Genomic DNA, 19,872 nt, shown 5'->3' on the forward strand with positions numbered 1-19,872 from the left:
GGTGAACAGGGACAGCAGGTGTCTTAAGGAAACATGTCTTAATCTTTTCTAGCCATAACGAGGGACTAATCCCTGGACCTCAGTGTGTGAGCTGAGTGCACTGACGATCGTGCTATGGGACTAGAGGCAGACACACTAATACTTTCCTGAAGTTAAACCAGAACATAAACACTGTACTCATGGGTAGTTACCAATGTTACGTTAAAGATGCGAGGCTTCTGTGAACTATGAGAGAGGGAGACGTTAGTTGAAGGGGGAGGTGAAGGAGAGGTTAGTTGAAGGGGGAGGTGAAGGAGAGGTTAGTTGAAGGGGGAGGTGAAGGAGAGGTTAGTTGAAGGGGGAGGTGAAGGAGAGGTTAGTTGAAGGGGGAGGTGAAGGAGAGGTCAGTTGAAGGGGGAGGTGAAGGAGAGGTCAGTTGACGGGGGAGGTGAGGGAGAGGTTAGTTGAAGGGGGAGGTGAAGGAGAGGTTAGTTGAAGGGGGAGGTGAAGGAGAGGTTAGTTGAAGGGGGAGGTGAAGGAGAGGTTAGTTGAAGGGGGAGGTGAAGGAGAGGTCAGTTGAAGGGGGAGGTGAAGGAGAGGTCAGTTGAAGGGGGAGGTGAAGGAGAGGTCAGTTGAAGGGGGAGGTGAGGGAGAGGTTAGTTGAAGGGGGAGGTGAAGGAGAGGTCAGTTGAAGGGGGAGGTGAGGGAGAGGTTAGTTGAAGGGGGAGGTGAAGGAGAGGTCAGTTGAAGGGGGAGGTGAAGGAGAGGTTAGGTGAAGGGGGAGGTGAAGGAGAGGTCAGTTGAAGGGGGAGGTGAGGGAGAGGTTAGTTGAAGGGGGAGGTGAAGGAGAGGTAAGTTGAAGGGGGAGGTGAAGGAGAGGTAAGTTGAAGGGGGAGGTGAAGGAGAGGTCAGTTGAAGGGGGAGGTGAGGGAGAGGTCAGTTGAAGGGGGAGGTGAGGGAGAGGTGAGTTGAAGGGGGAGGTGAAGGAGGGGTCAGTTGAAGGGGGAGGTGAGGGAGAAGTCAGTTAAAGGGGGAGGTGAGGGAGAGGTCAATTGAAGGGGGAGGTGAGGGAGAGGTCAGTTGAAGGGGGAGGTGAGGGAGAGGTCAGTTGAAGGGGGAGGTGAAGGAGGGGTCAGTTGAAGGGGGAGGTGAGGGAGAGGTCAGTTGAAGGGGGAGGTGAAGGAGGGGTCAGTTGAAGGGGGAGGTGAGGGAGAGGTCAGTTGAAGGGGGAGGTGAAGGAGGGGTCAGTTGAAGGGGGAGGTGAGGGAGAAGTCAGTTGAAGGGGGAGGTGAGGGAGACGTCAGTTGAAGGGGGAGGTGAGGGAGAGGTCAGTTGAAGGGGGAGGTGAGGGAGAGGTCAGTTGAAGGGGGAGGTGAGGGAGAGGTCAGTTGAAGGGGGAGGTGAGGGAGAGGTCAGTTGAAGGGGGAGGTGAAGGAGGGGTCAGTTGAAGGGGGAGGTGAGGGAGAAGTCAGTTGAAGGGGGAGGTGAGGGAGAGGTCAGTTGAAGGGGGAGGTGAGGGAGAGGTCAGTTGAAGGGGGAAGTGAGGGAGAGGTCAGTTGAAGGGGGAGGTGAAGGAGGGGTCAGTTGAAGGGGGAGGTGAGGGAGAGGTCAGTTGAAGGGGGAGGTGAAGGAGGGGTCAGTTGAAGGGGGAGGTGAGGGAGAGGTCAGTTGAAGGGGGAGGTGAGGGAAGCGCAATTACAGTAATAAGTAGTATGTACACTGGTTACTATAGGTAGTATGTACACTGGTTACTATAGGTAGTATGTACACTGGTTACTATAGGTAGTATGTACACTGGTTACTATAGGTAGTATGTACACTGGTTACTATAGGTAGTATGTACACTGGTTACTATAGGTAGTATGTACACTGGTTACTATAGGTAGTATGTACACTGGTTACTATAGGTAGTATGTACAGTGGTTACTATAGGTAGTATGTACACTGGTTACTATAGGTAGTATGTACACTGGTTACTATAGGTAGTATGTACACTGGTTACTATAGGTAGTATGTACACTGGTTACTATAGGTAGTATGTACACTGGTTACTATAGGTAGTATGTACACTGGTTACTATAGGTAGTATGTACACTGGTTACTATAGGTAGTATGTACAGTGGTTACTATAGGTAGTATGTACACTGGTTACTATAGGTAGTATGTACACTGGTTACTATAGGTAGTATGTACACTGGTTACTATAGGTAGTATGTACACTGGTTACTATAGGTAGTATGTACACTGGTTACTATAGGTAGTATGTACACTGGTTACTATAGGTAGTATGTACACTGGTTACTATAGGTAGTATGTACACTGGTTACTATAGGTAGTATGTACACTGGTTACGTAGACTTCCCAACAATTTAGTATTTCTGATTTAGCTGAAAGTGATTGTATTGATGTAGGCTACTACAACATGCATACAATATCTCTGGATCTACACAATATAAATGAATATACACAAATATAAATATATACATACACATAAATATACACAATATAAACTGACATATGGACAATATAAATATACATGTACACACAATATAAGTGGACATACAACAAAAATTTATCTATATCCACACAACAAACCGTTGGTTTAAAAATCACTTCTTGCACGTTAAATGAAGCGTAAGTGAAGGTGAACCTGGTGTTCCACTGTGTCCCTATACGGTGCTCAGGCAGATCTAAGACACCCAACACACCGTTAACTAAGAGATCACCCAACACAGTGCTAGTTAAGTAAGTGACCACCCAACACAATGTTAGTTAAGTGAGAGATCACTCAACACAATGTTAGTTAAGTGAGAGATCATCAGCACAATGTTAGTTAAGTGAGAGATCACTCAACACAATGTTAGTTAAGTGAGAGATCATCAGCACAATGTTAGTTAAGTGAGAGATCACTCAACACAATGTTAGTTAAGTGAGAGATCATCAGCACAATGTTAGTTAAGTGAGAGATCACTCAGCACAATGTTAGTTAAGTGAGAGATCACTCAACACAATGTTAGTTAAGTGAGAGATCACTCAGCACAATGTTAGTTAAGTGAGAGATCACTCAACACAATGTTAGTTAAGTGAGAGATCACTCAACACAATGTTAGTTAAGTGAGAGATCACTCAACACAATGTTAGTTAAGTGAGAGATCACTCAACACAATGTTAGTTAAGTGAGAGATCATCAGCACAATGTTAGTTAAGTGAGAGATCACTCAGCACAATGTTAGTTAAGTGAGAGATCACTCAACACAATGTTAGTTAAGTGAGAGATCACCCAACACAATGTTAGTTAAGTGAGAGATCACTCAACACAATGTTAGCTAAGTGAGAGATCACCCAACACAATGTTAGTTAAGTGAGAGATCACTCAACACAATGTTAGTTAAGTGAGAGATCACTCAACACAATGTTAGTTAAGTGAGAGATCACCCAACACAATGTTAGTTAAGTGAGAGATCACTCAACACAATGTTAGTTAAGTGAGAGATCACTCAACACAATGTTAGTTAAGTGAGAGATCATCAGCACAATGTTAGTTAAGTGAGAGATCACTCAGCACAATGTTAGTTAAGTGAGAGATCACTCAACACAATGTTAGTTAAGTGAGAGATCACTCAGCACAATGTTAGTTAAGTGAGAGATCACTCAACACAATGTTAGTTAAGTGAGAGATCACTCAACACAATGTTAGTTAAGTGAGAGATCACTCAACACAATGTTAGTTAAGTGAGAGATCACTCAACACAATGTTAGTTAAGTGAGAGATCATCAGCACAATGTTAGTTAAGTGAGAGATCACTCAGCACAATGTTAGTTAAGTGAGAGATCACTCAACACAATGTTAGTTAAGTGAGAGATCACCCAACACAATGTTAGTTAAGTGAGAGATCACTCAACACAATGTTAGCTAAGTGAGAGATCACCCAACACAATGTTAGTTAAGTGAGAGATCACTCAACACAATGTTAGTTAAGTGAGAGATCACTCAACACAATGTTAGTTAAGTGAGAGATCACCCAACACAATGTTAGTTAAGTGAGAGATCACTCAACACAATGTTAGTTAAGTGAGAGATCACCCAACACAATGTTAGTTAAGTGAGAGATCACTCAACACAATGTTAGTTAAGTGAGAGATCACCCAACACAATGTTAGCTAAGTGAGAGATCACTCAACACAATGTTAGCTAAGTGAGAGATCACTCAACACAATGTTAGTTAAGTGAGAGATCACTCAACACAATGTTAGTTAAGTGAGAGATCATCAGCACAATGTTAGTTAAGTGAGAGATCACCCAACACAATGTTAGTTAAGTGAGAGATCATCAGCACAATGTTAGTTAAGTGAGAGATCATCAGCACAATGTTAGTTAAGTGAGAGATCATCAGCACAATGTTAGTTAAGTGAGAGATCACCCAACACAATGTTAGTTAAGTGAGAGATCACTCAACACAATGTTAGTTAAGTGAGAGATCACCCAACACAATGTTAGTTAAGTGAGAGATCACTCAACACAATGTTAGTTAAGTGAGAGATCATCAGCACAATGTTAGTTAAGTGAGAGATCACTCAACACAATGTTAGTTAAGTGAGAGATCACTCAACACAATGTTAGTTAAGTGAGAGATCACCCAACACATTGTTAGTTAAGTGAGAGATCACTCAACACAATGTTAGTTAAGTGAGAGATCACTCAACACAATGTTAGTTAAGTGAGAGATCATCAGCACAATGTTAGTTAAGTGAGAGATCATCAGCACAATGTTAGTTAAGTGAGAGATCACTCAGCACAATGTTAGTTAAGTGAGAGATCACCCAACACAATGTTAGTTAAGTGAGAGATCACTCAACACAATGTTAGTTAAGTGAGAGATCACTCAGCACAATGTTAGTTAAGTGAGAGATCACCCAACACAATGTTAGTTAAGTGAGAGATCACTCAACACAATGTTAGTTAAGTGAGAGATCACTCAGCACAATGTTAGTTAAGTGAGAGATTACCCAACACAATGTTAGTTAAGTGAGAGATCACTCAACACAATGTTAGTTAAGTGAGAGATCACTCAACACAATGTTAGCTAAGTGAGAGATCACCCAACACAATGTTAGTTAAGTGAGAGATCACTCAACACAATGTTAGCTAAGTGAGAGATCACCCAACACAATGTTAGTTAAGTGAGAGATCACTCAACACAATGTTAGCTAAGTGAGAGATCACCCAACACAATGTTAGTTAAGTGAGAGATCACCCAACACAATGTTAGCTAAGTGAGAGATCACTCAACACAATGTTAGTTAAGTGAGAGATCACTCAACACAATGTTAGTTAAGTGAGAGATCACTCAACACAATGTTAGTTAAGTGAGAGATCACCCAACACAATGTTAGTTAAGTGAGAGATCACTCAACACAATGTTAGTTAAGTGAGAGATCACTCAACACAATGTTAGTTAAGTGAGAGATCACTCAACACAATGTTAGTTAAGTGAGAGATCACTCAACTCAATGTTAGTTAAGTGAGAGATCATCAGCACAATGTTAGTTAAGTGAGAGATCACTCAACACAATGTTAGTTAAGTGAGAGATCCTCAACACAATGTTAGTTAAGTGAGAGATCACCCAACACAATGTTAGCTAAGTGAGAGATCACTCAACACACTCTAGGTTCACTCATGCATGGCAATACTGTTAAATGATCACAGTTGTCTTAGGATAATCCCTCCAAAAATGTCAAAGTGACTTATTTCCACCAGAGTCCTTGGCAGACAACAGTGTTAAGTGAAGGCCAGGGCTTACAACAGTCTGTTGCGGTACTGAATGGATGATAGCATTCTGTTAAGGGTAGTATATGAATGACAACTGTGTTAAGGGGCAAGGCTGACAACAGTCTGTTAAGGTCACCGCTGGTGAAAGGTAAATAATCAACTGACAAAGCTTTTACACTAAACTTTTAGGTTACTTTTTTCCCGGAAAGTTCAGACAAGGAAGTTATGAAACTTACTCAGCGCTGAGACCAATGGCTGACTCAGTGCTCACTCACACACACACACACACACACACACACACACACACACACACACACATACACACATACACACATACACACATACACACACACACACACACACACACACACACACACACACACACACACACACACACACACACACACACACACACACACACACGCACACACACACACACAACATGAGATTCGAAGAAGTGTTCACAGAGGAGACAGAAGGGCCCCCAGAAAGGCGGAGAGGTGAGGTACACCAAGTGTTGGACACAATGCATACAACAGAGGAAGAAGTGAAGAGGCTGCTAAGCGAGCTATATACCTCAAAGGCGATGGGGCCGGATAACATCTCTCCATGGGTCCTGAGAGAGGGAGCAGAGGAACTTTGTGTACCACTAACAACTATCTTCAACACATCTATCGAAACAGGGCGACTACCCGAAGTATGGAAGACAGCAAATGTAGTCCCAATTTTTTAAAAAAAGGATACAGACACGAAGCATTAAACTACAGACCAGTGTCACTGACGTGTATAGTATGCAAGATCATGGAGAAAATTATCAGGAAAAGAGTGGTGGAGCACCTACAAAGAAATGAGTTTATCAACGACAGCCAGCACGGTTTCAGGGACGGGAAATCCTGCGTCACGAACCTACTGGAGTTCTATGACAGAGTGGCTGCAGTAAGACAAGAGAGAGGGGTAGGTAGATTGGATTTTCTTGGACTGTAAGAAGGCGTTTGACACAGTTCCACACAAGAGATTAGTGCAAAAACTGGAGGACGAAGCAGGGATAACAGGGAAGGCACTACAATGGATCAGGGAATACCTGTCAGGAAGACAGCGAGTCATGGTACGTGGCGAGGTGTCAGAGTGGGCGCCTGTAACGAGTCGGGTGCCATAGGGATCAGTCCTAGGACCGGTGCTGTTTCTGGTATTTGTGAACGACATGACGGAAGGAATAGACTCAGAAGTGTCCCTGTTTGCGGATGATGTGAAGTTGATGAGAAGAATTCAGACGAGGACCAGGTAGAACTACAGGGGATCTAAACAGGCTGCAGGCCTGGTCCAGCAAATGGCTCCTGGAGTTCAACCCCACCAAGTAAAGGAGTCACAGTTGGAAGTTGAAGACCCAGATGAATCACAGGGACATTAGGAAGTACTTCTTCAGTCACAGAGTTATCAGGAAGTGGAATAGTCTGGGAAGTGATGTAGTGGAGGCAGGATCCATACATAGGTTTAAGAAGAGGTATGATAAAGCGCAGGGAGCAGGAAAAGTGACCCAGTAGTGACCAGTGAAGAGGCGGGGCCAGGAGCTTGGACTCGACCCCTGCAACCTCAACTAGGTGAGTACACGCACACACACACACGCACACACACACACGCACACACACAAACACACACACACACACACACACACACACACACACACACACACACACACACACACACACACACACACACAAACACAAACACAGAGCTGGAGGAAAAAAATAGACTGAAAGAGACGATGAAAGTACGAAAACTGAAGGAGGAGTTTGAAGGGAAGTTAAACTCCCCTGGGAAGAAGATTGCATCAAAATGAAGGAAGAGGTTGCAAAGCAAGTAAATATGACGGAAGAGTCCTAAAGTTGGAGAAGGAAATGAAAGGGCCGAAATAAACCGTGAAGGAAGTGCGATGGTTGATAGTAGGAGCGGAAACAATGAGGGAAAGAGAGAGAGCAGAGGAAGCCAGGGAGACAAAGAAGGAAAGTCACTGGCAGAGATGCTCTCTGATGATAGGGAAGCTTAGGTGGTGATAAATGAGACAGCGAAGGAAATGGTAAAAAAAAAACAGAGATATCTGGAGGGAGGGACAATGGAAGGAAGAATAAGGTCACTGAGGATCTATGGCCTCCAGGAAGCTGTAGGGGGGAGCCTAGGAAGTAGAAGGTGGGAAGAAAAGAAACCTGAGATTATGTCGTTCATGTAGTGAATACGAAAGGAAGAGACAGAATAGATAAATTTTCCAAGGATCAGGAGATTATACCACAGCAAACAACGCCCGATCAATCTACCCTTCTAGCGCCATGTTAACTGGAGACAACGATCATATGACAGAAAGGCATCTGAAGACCACAATGGCGCTACAGCCGTGTGTACCTGGATCCAGACAGGACAGCGACGGATCAGCAAGTACGTGAAACCCCGACGAGAGGCAGACGAGAGGCCAGGAAGGAGCACCAAAACTCAAAAGGACTATTCCAGACACAACCCCAACCTCTTTCTCAGCTGGTCCAACTCTAGGCCATGTCCGTCCCTCTTAGCCATTTCTCCAGCATTAACACTAATATCCCTCATCCCCTTTTTTCCTCAAACCCTCTGCCCTTCCCTTCCTATAACCTTATCCCTGACCCCTCCACCGATAGTGGTGCGCACGCCATCCCCAGCCCTACCTCCCACTCCTGTTAGATGAGCAACATGCAGAAAAACTAGACCACACCCGCGAGTGTAAGTTCAGAGTGTGGTCCATAAACGCAAATGGATTATCAAAAGGGAGTGATGAGATGAAAGACTGACTAGATGAATTAACCCCAGAAATTGTATCTATTACAGAAGTAAAGCTGACAGAAATGATATCAGATGCCATATTTCCGGCAGGATATCATGTGATAAGGAAAGCCAGAGGAAACTGGGAAGGAGTGGCACTATTAATAAAAAATCAGCGGAGTTTTGAATAGATGGGAGGAAAGCATAAGAGCGTGGGAAAAACTACTGAAAGCTAAAAACAGATGCTGGAAGAAGTGAGCAGATTAGCTAGAAACGAACGTACAAGAGTGAAGAAAGAGGCCGAGTGACACTCTGAGAGTGATATACCAGCAACGGCCAAGTCTGAACCAAAACTGCTTCACACCAGAAGAAAGACGACATTAAAAAAAAAAAAACATGAAATTAGACTGAGAGAGGAAGGCTCATGAAAAATGACAAGTAAATTGTTGATCAAATTATTTAAAAAGGTCTTCTGTTTAGGAATAGAGACAATACCAGGAAGCCTAGGGGACAGAGAACACCACTAGGTACTGGACGACATACAGCAAAGAAAAACGTAGAGAGACTTTTGATGGAATTCTTCAACACTTGTTCAACCTTTGGACGAAAACATACTTCGACTAGTGGATGGTACCACTATGACCCCGCCTCCGCCTGCTTCACCTCACCTCACTACAGTATATAAGCCACGTCTACGGCCCTATGCTGTACATTCTACAAGATTGATGGACTGAACACATCGACTCCAGGCTGAGGGACTGATTACCTCATTCTCCTCCTCTCCTTACGCCTTCCTCTTTGTATTGGACTGATGAAGCCACTGTGTGGCGAAACGTTTCCTGAATAAAGATTCCCATATGCTGCATAAGTGTCTCAATCTTCAACTTGTCGGTTTTTCAAACCATTCATCACATGATTTTTGTTGAACATCAAAATGGTAAAAAATACCGACAGATTGTTAGGTAAGACACATATGCAACAGTTAGGTATCTTTATTTCGAAACGTTTCGCCAACACAGTAGGCTTCTTCAGTCGAGTACAGAAAAGTTGATAGAAGCAGAAGAGACTTGAAGACGATGTAATCAGTCCATCACCCTTAAAGTTTTGAGGTGGTCAGTCCCTCAGTCTGGAGAAGAGCATTGTTCCAAAGTTTGAAATAATATGGCACTATATAAGGCTCCATCCTGTCACTTCAACTCCATATTGTTTCAAACTTTGGAACAATGCTCTTCTCCAGACTGAGGGACTGACCACCTCAAAACTTTAAGGGTGATGGACTGATTACATTGTCTTCAAGTCTCTTCTGCTTCTATCAACTTTTCTGTACTCGACTGAAGAAGCCTACTGTGTAGGCGAAACGTTTCGAAATAAAGATACCTAACTGTTGCATATGTGTCTTACCTAACAATCTGTCGGTATTTTATACCATTTTAATGTTCAATATCGACAGGTTGGTAGGTAAGACACAAAGGCAACAGTTAGGCAACTTTATTCCGAAACGTTTCGCCTACACAGTAGGCTTCTTCAGTCGAATACAGAAAGTAGGCAGGAACAGTAGAGATGTGAAGACGATGTAATCAGTCCATCACCCTTGAAGTCGTAGAATTTGAGGTTGTCAGTCCCTCGGCCTGGAGAAGTTCAGTTCCATAGTCAGGAACTATCTGAAGATCAAGCGACAGTGTGGAGACTTAAATACTGTCGGAAGGAGAGGTGCAGAGTAGTAGTAGTAGTAGTAGTGAGAGTGTAGCCACTGAGAGGTCAGGTCCCTCTCAGATCCAACAGTTCTCACTTGAAAGGGTTGTCTAAGGCATTTTCTGTACCAAGAGGCCATGTGTTGCAGTGTCTGACAAGATGAACATCAAAATGGTATACAATACCGACAGGTTGGTAGGTAAGACACATAGGCAACAGTTAGGCAACTTGATTCCGAAACGTTTCGCCTACACAGTAGGCTTCTTCAGTCGAATACAGAAAGTAGGCAGGAACAGTAGAGATGTGAAGACGATGTAATCAGTCCATCACCCTTGAAGTCGTAGAATTTGAGGTTGTCAGTCCCTCAGCCTGGAGAGTTCAGTTCCATAGTCAAGAACTATCTGAAGATCAAGCGACAGTGCGGAGACTTAAATACTGTCGGAAGGAGAGGTGCATAGTAGTAGTAGTAGTAGTAGTAGTAGTAGTAGTAGTAGTAGTGAGAATGTAGCCACTGAGAGGTCAGGTCCCTCTCAGATCCAACAGTTCTCACTTGAAAGGGTTGTCCAAGGTGTTTTCTGTACCAAGAGGCCCATGTGTTGCAGTGTCTGACAAGATGAACATCAAAATTGTATAAAATACCGACAGGTTGGTAGGTAAGACACAAAGTTGCCTAACTGTTGCCTTTGTGTCTTACCTACCAACCTGTCGGTATTTTATACAATTTTGATGTTCATCTTGTCAGACACTGCAACACATGGGCCTCTTGGTACAGAAAACACCTTGGACAACCCTTTCAAGTGAGAACTGTTGGATCTGAGAGGGACCTGACCTCTCAGTGGCTACATTCTCACTACTAATACTACTACTACTCTGCACCTCTCCTTCCGACAGTATTTAAGTCTCCGCACTGTCGCTTGATCTTCAGATAGTTCTTGACTATGGAACTGAACTCTCCAGGCTGAGGGACTGACAACCTCAAATTCTACGACTTCAAGGGTGATGGACTGATTACATCGTCTTCACATCTCTACTGTTCCTGCCTACTTTCTGTATTCGACTGAAGAAGCCTACTGTGTAGGCGAAACGTTTCGGAATAAAGTTGCCTAACTGTTGCCTTTGTGCCATGATTTTTGCCTCGCTCTTTCATGATGGAGATGTCTTCTTAAAAAAATAAATTTCTCCTGTGTGTAGAATAAGCTATCCTGAGAGACGATTCAATTCCTAACAACATTAAATTCAGCTTTGCTGGAACGAAAGCATGTAAGGTCACCATTGTTGGGTAGCCCCAGACAGATTCAAACTCATGGTACGAAATCAGTCCTGTGTGATGGAATATGACAGAGAAACTTAGCCTTGGTTCTCACCACCTATCATAAATAATAGGAATTAGCACACTATCAGTTTTGCTAAATAAAACGAAAGTTTATCCTTTGTGTATGTAACCCCTCCTGTGTAATGTAGTAAGCCAGGTACCTATGTAGAATACCTATGTAGCTATGTACCTATGTAGAATAATTTAGCCACATGCCGTAGGTGTTCCTATAGTATATTCATGTAGAACAGTGTAGCCGCACACCTCACGTGTTATCACAATATAACTTACAGAATTCAGCAGCCATATTTTGTATACTAGATGAATACGACCCAGGTTCATATCTCCGTATGACCCTTGTGAGTTTAGCACGTAGTTTAGATTATAATAATGATCATATTGTTATAATGACAAGGTACGCATAGCATGGACATTGTCAGTTTAGTTTTTAGCTGTAATAAAACACCGTGGTATACCATGTCAGTACTACAAGACAAGGTCAGGATATTAGCTAATAAACACCAGCATACGTATCAATAACTCTGCTGAACAGACATAATATTCACTTATCAACAAAGAATTATGTGTAACACTGTGCAGGCTTTAAGTATAGCATGTGTAGAGCCAGACACTGACCCTCACCACTTGTTGAATGTGATCCATCAATCACAACGATAACTTACTTAACCTTGTTCCATAGACCACAATGATTACTTAATTTGTTCCATGGATCACAATAATTGTGTTGTTGTCCCATGAACCATACCGATAACTTAAGTTGTTCCATAGACAGTTAGTTACCTCTGTTTTCCCGGCTCAACTGTCCCACCTCCACTAAGTTAGCCAGACACACAGTAAAGAGTTAACAACAGCTTCGTCTTATCACTTTATCAGTACATGTATCACTGGCCCTCCTCCAACATGGCGGTCCCTATACCCACCTTGTCAGCGGTTCTTCTTAGCGGCCTAAATAAAGAACGGCAGCGGCAGTTTAATCTTTCACTGGTATAAACCAACAAACAACAACGGTATGATTGGTTGGTTAATTAAGTTTAAAGCCCCGAGTCTCATTAAGGCTGCACCTAACTTGTTTACTACCAGTCAACAATATTTTAATCCCCTAAAATAAGCATTAAAATAAAATCTCAGCATATAGGATATACACTTTGTATGTATCCTGTACTCACCTGTATGTGATTGCAGGAGCCGAGTCTCAGCTCCTGGCCCCGCTTCTTCGCTGGCCGCTACTGGGTTCACTCCTGTCTTCGAGAGCCTTATCGTATCTCTTCTTAAAGTTATGCATGGATCCTGCCTCTCACTCCACTGCCCAGGTCGTTTCACTTCTAAATTACTCTAAGGCTGAAGCAATACTTCCCAACACCTTCGACATTCATCTGTGTTTTCAGCTTCCAGCTGAGCGCTAGTGTACCTGCTTCCGCCTATCTAACAATCTGTCCCTGTCCACCCTACCAGTTCCTATAAGTATTTTATACGTTGTTATCATATCACCCCTAGCCCCTTGCATTACTGTCACCAGGTTTACCTCCCTTAGCCTCTCTTCATAGCTCATGGCCCTTATCTCAGGGACTAGTCTTGCTGCCAATCTTTGTATCTTCTGTAGTTTCTTGACATGCCTGGTAAGATGTGGCTTCCATACTAGTGCTACATAATGCATATATCGCATACAGTGTCGTGAATGACTCTCTTGGTTAAGTTACTGATAGTGTAAAGTCTGCTAGATGCGGCTGTGCTGTGGCAGTTACTTAAACGATGTGCTGTTATAAACCTCGGTAATACCGGCAAGTTGGTTTAGAGAAACACGTAGCAAACACCAGGACACGTTAGAAAATATTTCAGTCCTGGAACCTTGATCACTTCTAACATACAGAGGTTAAAAAGACGGTAAATATAAGCGGAGAGTGAGGTGTGAGTGTTGCATAATGACCTGAAGGTCACCATGCATCACTCACACCTTCAGGTCACCATGCATCACTCACACCTTCAGGTCACCATGCGTCACTCACACCTTCAGGTCACCATGTGTCACTCACACCTTCAGGTCACCATGCGTCACTCACACCTTCAGGTCACCATGTGTCACTCACACCTTCAAGTCACCATGTGTCACTCACACCTTCAGGTCACCATGCATCACTCACACCTTCAGGTCACCATGCATCACTCACACCTTCAGGTCACCATGCATCACTCACACCTTCAGGTCACCATGCATCACTCACACCTTCAGGTCACCATGCGTCACTCACACCTTCAGGTCACCATGCATCACTCACACCTTCAGGTCACCATGCGTCACTCACACCTTCAGGTCACCATGCATCACTCACACCTTCAGGTCACCATGCGTCACTCACACCTTCAGGTCACCATGCATCACTCACACCTTCAGGTCACCATGCGTCACTCACCTTCAGGTCACCATGCATCACTCACACCTTCAGGTCACCATGCGTCACTCACACCTTCAGGTCACCATGCGTCACTCACACCTTCAGGTCACCATGCATCACTCACACCTTCAGGTCACCATGCGTCACTCACCTTCAGGTCACCATGCATCACTCACACCTTCAGGTCACCATGCGTCACTCACACCTTCAGGTCACCATGCGTCACTCACACCTTACTCCTCCTTGTTTAACCTCTATATATTAGAAGTGATCAATGTCCCAAGACAGAAACATTATCTAACATGTCCTGGTGTTTACTTAAGTGTTTCACTAAACCAGAGATTCTCAACTTTTCCTACAACATTAACACCTTCAGTTTGATGTATTTCTCCATTTACCCATACAAAAATTTATTGCCATCATAAAGGGACAAAAACAAGGCCAGAAAAAAATTAATTATTCAGTTATCAGGTACATCAAATATTTACCTCTTGCCATGTAATTCTTTACCCCCAGGGAGTAAATTTACCCCCAGGGAGTAAATCTACCCCCAGGGAGTAAATTCACCCCCAGGGGGTAAGCCGATGTGCTCAATAAAGAAAACGATTTTGCTGTAGAGAATCAAGTTTCGTAGCTTATTCAAATAGGTTTTAACGGGTTAACTACGCTGCCTTAAACAGTTGTAAATATTTTGAAAGTGGAAGGATCAGGGCTACGTTACTAGTTCAAGGTCAACACCATGTCTGTGGTGACACGTATGGTGACTATGGTGTGTATTACAGTGACTATTGTGTATAGTGTCACAGTGACTATGGTGTGTACAGTGTCACAGTGACTATGGTCTGTAAAGTGTCACAGTGACTATGGTCTGTAAAGTGTCACAGTGACTATGGTCTGTAAAATGTCACAGTGACTATGGTGTGTATAGTGTCACAGTGACTATGGTCTGTAAAGTGCCACAGTGACTATGGTGTGTAAAGTGTCACAGTGACTATGGTGTGTAAAGTGTCATAGTGACTATGGTCTGTAATGTGTCACAGTGACTATGGGGGGGTCACATGTCCAGTACTTGCTAGGAATAACGCAGTAGGTGACGCCAGGAGCCCAGGAGTTATCATGCATCTCTCAGCCTATGGCCCAGAACATATTGCACACTGTATAATCTCATTCTCTCTCTCTCTCTCTCTCTCTCTCTCTCTCTCTCGATAGTGCTTATCTAGGTAGAAAGTTCTCAATAAATATGGACTTCCCAGGTCCCCCCCCCCTCACACACACACACACACACACACACACACACACACACACACACACACACACACACAGCCAACACATTTTTTTTCACAAAAAAACTATGCAAAAACAGAGGTAAGGTCGGTATTAACAATGACAATGAACAGGTATTATGTCACGTCACGTGACCTGGTCTGCTCCAAACATGTGTCAATAAGACCTGTGTACCTCTTAACATGTCTGTAACACCTGTATCTTAATATTCCATATAACACCTGTCTATCTCTTAACATGTGCTTATAACACCAGTTGTATCTTAACATTGTATATAACACCTGTGTACCTCTTAACAAGTGCTTATAACACATGTAACTTGTGTCTATAACACCTGTGTACTTAACATGTGTCTGTAACACCTGTGTGCCTTCAAGACTATTCTTAAACACTTGTAAGGTATGTACACTCAGCTTACATAAAACTTAATTACTTTTAATTACCCTCTTAATTACTCTCTTATTCTCTTAATTACTCTTAATTACCCTCTTAATCTTTTATTCAATAACCTTAATTACCCTCTTAATTATCCTCTTACGTAAGTATTCTATTTTCTTAATTACTCTCTTAATTACTTTCTTAATTACCCGTTTCCTCGTTAAAGATACCCAGTTTATCAGCTTTGTGATGGTCCCAATGTTTTTTTAAGAAATTGTGAAGATTAAAACACTGGTTTACCTGCGATAACTTGATAATACAACTCTTGTTATCCCTCTTGAGATAACCAGAGAATGACTCTTCAGGTTGGCTTCAAACCTGGTGTGTTAGTGGAAGGTTTTGAATTAGATTTTGGGCCTTGTCCTAATTTGTCATTTTTTTTGTTAAAGAAATTGGGATATTGATTTCAAACTTACAAACTTACGCCGCACACTGAGGTGTTTTAGAAGTGTGTACTGAGGTAGAGTGGGTTGGGTTATACAGGGATACCATTGTTGGATCATTGAGGTAGAGTGGGTTGGGTTATACAGGGATACCATTGTTTGATCATTGAGGTAGAGTGGGTTGGGTTATACAGGGATACCATTGTTGGATCATTGAAGTAGAGTGGGTTGGGTTATACAGGGATACCATTGTTGGATCATTGAAGTAGAGTGGGTTGGGTTATACAGGGATACCATTGTTGGATCATTGAGGTAGAGTGGGTTGGGTTATACAGGGATACCATTGTTGGATCATTGAGGTAGAGTGGGTTGGGTTATACAGGGATACCATTGTTGGATCATTGAGGTAGAGTGGGCTGGGTTATACAGGGATACCATTGTTTGATCATTGAGGTAGAGTGGGTTGGGTTATACAGGGATACCATTGTTGGATCATTGAGGTAGAGTGGGCTGGGTTATACAGGGATACCATTGTTTGATCATTGAGGTAGAGTGGGTTGGGTTATACAGGGATACCATTGTTGGATCATTGAAGTAGAGTGGGTTGGGTTATACAGGGATACCATTGTTGGATCATTGAGGTAGAGTGGGTTGGGTTATACAGGGATACCATTGTTGGATCATTGAGGTAGAGTGGGTTGGGTTATACAGGGATACCATTGTTGGACCATTGAGGTAGAGTGGGCTAGGTTATACAAGGATACCATTGTTGGATCATTGAGGTACAGTGGGCTGGGTTATACAAGGATACCATTGTTGGATCATTGAGGTAGAGTGGGTTGGGTTATACAGGGATACCATTGTTTGATCATTGAGGTAGAGTGGGTTGGGTTATACATTATTATTATTATAATCAAGGGGGAAGCGCTAAACCCGGAGGATTATACAGCGCCTGGGGGGGATGTGGAAGGCATTCAGGCTTAATTCGGGGAACTGGAGCACAGATCCAATTCCCTAAATCAAGAGCCCCTCACCAACATCAAGGAACCTTCCTTGAGGGGTTTGGGTTATACAGGGATACCATTGTTGTTGGATCATTGAGGTAGAGTGGGTTGGGTTATACAGGGATACCATTGTTGTTGGATCATTGAGGTAGAGTGGGTTGGGTTATACAGGGATACCATTGTTTGATCATTGAGGTAGAGTGGGTTGGGTTATACAGGGATACCATTGTTTGATCATTGAGGTAGAGTGGGTTGGGTTATACAGGGATACCATTGTTTGATCATTGAGGTAGAGTGGGTTGGGTTATACAGGGATACCATTGTTTGATCATTGAGGTAGAGTGGGTTGGGTTATACAGGGATACCATTGTTTGATCATTGAGGTAGAGTGGGCTGGGTTATACAGGGATACCATTGTTTGATCATTGAGGTAGAGTGGGTTGGGTTATACAGGGATACCATTGTTTGATCATTGAGGTAGAGTGGGCTGGGTTATACAGGGATACCATTGTTTGATCATTGAGGTAGAGTGGGTTGGGTTATACAGGGATACCATTGTTTGATCATTGAGGTAGAGTGGGCTGGGTTATACAGGGATACCATTGTTTGATCATTGAGGTAGAGTGGGCTGGGTTATACAGGAATACCATTGTTGGATCATTGAGGTACAATGGGCTGGGTTATACAAAGATACCATTGTTGGATCATTAAGGTACAATGGGCTGGGTTATACAGGGATACCATTGTTGGATCACTGAGGTAGAGTGGGTTGGGTTATACAGGGATACCATTGTTGGATCATTGAGGTAGAGTGGGTTGGATTATACAGGGATACCATTGTTGGATCATTGAGGTAGAGTGGGTTGGGTTATACAGGGATATCATTGTTGGATCATTGAGGTAGAGTGGGTTGGGTTATACAGGGATACTATTGTTGGATCATTGAGGTACAATGGGCTGGGTTACACAGGGATACCATTGTTGGATCATTGAGGTACAATGGGCTGGGTTATACAGGGATACCATTGTTGGATCATTGAGGTACAATGGGCTGGGTTATACAAGGATACCATTGTTGGATCATTGAAGTAGAGTGGGTTGGGTTATACAGGGATACCATTGTTGGATCATTAAGGTAGAGTGGGTTGGGTTATACAGGGATACCATTGTTGGATTATTGAGGTATAGTGGACTGGGTTATACAGGGATACCATTGTTGAATCATTGAGGTAGAGTGGGTTGGGTTATACAGGGATACCATTTATAACGGGATTATTTGGTAGTATGGTAGCGGGGAGTAAATGATACGTCTTCGGAGGCTTCTTACTTTATTGTTAAGTCGTGGTGGGTACACAGGCTTGTGTGTTTGTGCCCATGGCCCGGGCAGGGCCATCCCACGAGAGCTACTAGTACTTGTGTCTTGCTGCTAGGCCGCTGTGTGAGTGAGGCAGAGGCAAGGGCAGGCAGGCTGGCATGCCCACCGAGAGGCCTGGCTACAGAGGGCAGCACCTTAGTGGCGCGAAATATGAGCTAAGCTGGCAGACAGCATGGGCTGTCTGTGCAGTCTACACATTGTTGGATCATTGAGGTACAATGGGCTGGGTTATACAGGGATACCATTGTTGAATCATTGAGGTAGAGTGGGTTGGGTTATACAGGGATACCATTGTTGGATCATTGAGGTACAATGGGCTGCGTTATACAGGGATACCATTGTTGAATTATTGAGGTAGAGTGGGTTGGGTTATACAGGGATACCATTGTTGGATCATTGAGGTACAATGGGTTGGGTTATACAGGGATACCATTGTTGGATCATTGAGGTACAGTGGGCTGGGTTATACAGGGATACTATTGTTGGATCATTGAGGTACAATGGGTTGGGTTATACAGGGATACCATTGTTGGATCATTGAGGTACAATGGGTTGGGTTATACAGGGATACCATTGTTGGATCATTGAGGTACAGTGGGCTGGGTTATACAATACAGGGATACCACTGTCGGATCATTGAGGTATAGTGGGCTAGGTAATACAATACAGGGATACTATTATCGGATCACTGAGGTACAGTGGACTGGGTTATACAGGGATACTGTTATCGGATCACTGAGGTACAGTGGACTGGGTTATACAGGGATACTATTATCGGATCACTGAGGTACAGTGGGCTGGGTTATACAGGGATACTATTATCGGATCACTGAGGTACAGTGGGCTGGGGATATGTAATACATGGATACCTTTATCAAAGTTCAAAATGCAGTGGTTAGCACACCACCACCACCACCAGTAGCAGCACCACCAGCACCAGCACCACCACCACCACCATCAGCATCACCACCACCAGCAGCAGTGTGGGTGGCTCACACGCCCACATCTACATATTAGGAGACCTGACGCCCACTAGGGCTGGGTAGGCTGACCTGGGGCATCCTACCCGGGTAACAAAGCCAGTGCTGCCAACGCAGAGCTCAGGACGGTGGCGCAAGCCGTCATCTAAATATAATAACGAAAGATAACCCAGGAAAACCAGGCAGAGTGGCTTAGCAACCTTACTGTCGCTCTGGCTGTCTTGACAGCATCAAACCCACAAGGTACCTAACACCCAGGCACCTACTTGCTGCTAGGTGAATATGAGCAGCAGGTCTAAGGTAACTAACACCCAGGTACCTACTTACTGCTAGGTGAGCATGGGCAGCAGGTCTAAGGTGACTAATACTCAGGTACCTACTTACTGCCAGGTGAACATAGGCAGCAGGTCTAAGGTGACTATCACCTAGGTACCTACTTACTGCTAGGTGAACATGGGCAGC

The 19,872-nt window shown here is 43.6% G+C and overlaps 1 protein-coding gene across 3 annotated transcripts in view; it reads right to left on the reverse strand.

The window, feature by feature from the left end:
- Window positions 1-19,872, reverse strand: part of LOC128702750 (cylicin-1) — a 244,931-nt gene that overhangs the window by 36,613 nt on the left and 188,446 nt on the right. The window contains exon 1 of one of the 3 annotated variants that reach the window (XM_070101845.1): window positions 12,337-12,465. The exons of 1 other annotated variant lie outside the window; for it this stretch is intronic. The gene's annotated coding sequence lies outside the window, so the exon portion shown is untranslated. Of the gene's footprint in view, window positions 1-12,218; window positions 12,240-12,336; window positions 12,466-19,872 lie in introns of those variants that run through there. One more of the 3 variants, XM_070101847.1, reaches the window with a different exon arrangement.

Source organism: Cherax quadricarinatus, chromosome 79 (genome assembly GCF_038502225.1).
Source record: "Cherax quadricarinatus isolate ZL_2023a chromosome 79, ASM3850222v1, whole genome shotgun sequence".
Classification (NCBI taxonomy): domain Eukaryota; kingdom Metazoa; phylum Arthropoda; class Malacostraca; order Decapoda; family Parastacidae; genus Cherax; species Cherax quadricarinatus.